Raw genomic sequence first — 2,500 nt, 5'->3', positions numbered from 1 at the left:
TACATAAGGACTTACATACATACATATGTCCATACATATATACATACATACATGTATACATTCATCCATACATGTATATGTACATACATACATACATACATACATGCATACATACATACATACATGCATACGTACAGAAATACATACATACATACACACGTCCGTACATACATACACACAATGATTAAATGATTGATGGATTGATAGATTGGTAAATAATGCTAAATAGACATATAGATATATATCCTTAGATTTTATATTTTATATTATGTTATGAGTACATTTTGATACGCACTAGTAACCTACATCGCTTTCGTCTTTTTTTTCCTCTCGCCCGCTCTCTCTCTCTCTCGCTCTCTCTCTCTCGCTCTCGCTCTCGCTCTTTCTCTCTCTCTCTCTCTCTCTCGCTCTCGCTCTCTCTCTCTCTCTCTCTCGCTCTCTCTCTCTTTCTTTTTTTCTCTCTCTCTTGCTCTCTCTCTCTCTCTCTCTCTCTCTCTCGCTGTCGCTCTCTCTCTCTCTCTCGCTTTCTCTCTCTCTTTCTTTTTCTCTCTCTCTCTTGCTCTCGCTTTCTCTCTCTCTCTTTCTCTCTCTCTCTCTCTCCATAAACATTTCCACACACTGCATTAATATATAACTTGTCCGCGGAAAGACAAAGAAAGGAATGCATACTAATAAAAAGTAATTTGAATTATAACAAGAACAAATGGAATGACAATAATACCCCCCCCCCCGAAAAAAAATGATGCCCCCAAAAGCAAAACTCGTTCAATAAACAAAAAAGATAGCATATTCACTGCTATTATTCGACCCATAATTCTGTCGCGTCTTTAGTTTGTGTTCAAGGAAATGTTGATTATTCTGAAATAAACTTTAATGTAGAAGATATAACTAGATTTGGCTGGCGCGCTTGACGTCCGTTCTCTTTACTTCCTCTCCGTAATAAATGGATGACATTTTCAACAGTCTACAAACACATGTGTCTCGAGCACATTTACAGGTATATCATGATGAATGTAATGATTTATGTGCGTCTGTGACCTCCGCCTGGTTACCTGGTTCTGTTTAAACTGTGTTTCCTTAGTCTCTGCATATTTAACGTTGTTTTGAGTCAGGGGGAGTGCCTGGTGACACAACCAGGTGGCAAATTACTGCACGATAAAAAAAAAAAAAAATGGAGGGGGGGGGGAGGGAGTTTAGAGTGATCCATGATGCGGAAGGATGGGTCTTGGTTGCTAATTATTGCGGCCAGGTAATAACAGTGCCAAGAATTAGGGCACAAGGAGCGTGGATATGTTGAAACACTGCCCTTTCTTTCCTTCACTTCACCCGCCCCCCACCCCACCCCACCCCACCTCCACCCCGCTCCCGTCTTCGGACACGCGAGCGCTGACCCTTCCCCCCTACTTTGACCTGCAATGACCCCCGCGATACGACGATCGCCACCGCACCATCTTGGCACCGCGTGTTGCAGTAGTCAGTGTACTCACCCTGGAAAGGCTATGGTAGAAGGTGGCGTTTGTCCCAGCTGGAGCTGTTGGTTGAAGGAGAAGAAGGCACTCAAGAAGCCCGTTGCTCTGGCGAGGGAGGCACTTTGGGGCTCCAGCCCACCACGTGACTCAGCCCACGACTCCAAGGGGCACGGGGGGCTTTGGGGAGCCACTGGAAATTCTTGCAGGACGGTCAGAGGTCGGGGTCGTTTGGTGAGAGTTATTGTTGAGGCGGCCTTGGGGCCTGGTCTCGAGGGCACGTGTGAACAGGTACAAAAGTGTCCAAAGTGGAAGTGACTCACAAAACAAGGCAAAGCACCAGAAAAGCACACACAGACGCGAGCAGGAGTTCGGCCGAATCGCTGGTGGGAGTCCCGGACGGGTCGGTCGGTCACTTGTTGCTTCCTGCAGGAGGATGGTTCAGGCGCGGTTCCTCTCGCAGAAGGAGGCAAGACCTGCCTGGAATGGCGTCGGGAGGGGACACCAGTGGACCAGCAGGGGACGGAACCTCTCTCCTGACGGCACGGAGGCTCTGCTATCCCTCCTGCGGGTTTCAGAGCCAGCCAGCAGCTCCAGGGAAGATCCCGGAGACTCCCCAGCGCCGACTGCTCGTGACGGGGTTCTTGTGGCTGTTATATGTGACCCGAGCGCGAGAGATCGTCACCACTACACATGTCTGATGACGCTCCTTTGCTTCTCTCTTTCTCTCTCTCTCTCACTCTCTCTCTCTCTCTCTTCTCCACCTCTCTCCTCGCTCTCCTCTCTCTCCCTCTCTTTCTCTCTACCCTTCTCTTTCCGCGCGGCTCTCCGTCCTCTCGTGCACGCGCCACCGAGCGAACCTTTACGTCACTGTGATGCGCAGGGGACGAGCGAGTGAGCAGACGGTGATGCCGAGATGCAGTGGAAGGCGTGCGACAGGCAGGTGAGGGATGCTGGCGTGATGCTGCTGGTGGCGGCGCTCTCGAGCAACACGCGTCAAAGGCACTTCTCGGGGATGCTTCGGATATCGCAAA

General features: G+C 49.3%; 1 protein-coding gene across 1 annotated transcript in view; it reads right to left on the bottom strand.

The window, feature by feature from the left end:
* The window catches only part of LOC122246740 (uncharacterized), a 26,029-nt gene that overhangs the window by 22,524 nt on the left and 1,005 nt on the right, over positions 1-2,500 (bottom strand). The window contains exon 1 of the mRNA XM_043005490.2: positions 1,488-2,500. This exon is cut by the window's right edge and continues 1,005 nt beyond it. The gene's annotated coding sequence lies outside the window, so the exon portion shown is untranslated. The remainder of the gene's footprint in view (positions 1-1,487) is intronic.

Source organism: Penaeus japonicus, unplaced genomic scaffold (assembly GCF_977035675.1).
Source record: "Penaeus japonicus unplaced genomic scaffold, GWHDUDI00000001_assembly GWHDUDI00000021, whole genome shotgun sequence".
Lineage (NCBI taxonomy): Eukaryota > Metazoa > Arthropoda > Malacostraca > Decapoda > Penaeidae > Penaeus > Penaeus japonicus.
This window is presented reverse-complemented; position numbering and strand designations above follow the sequence as displayed.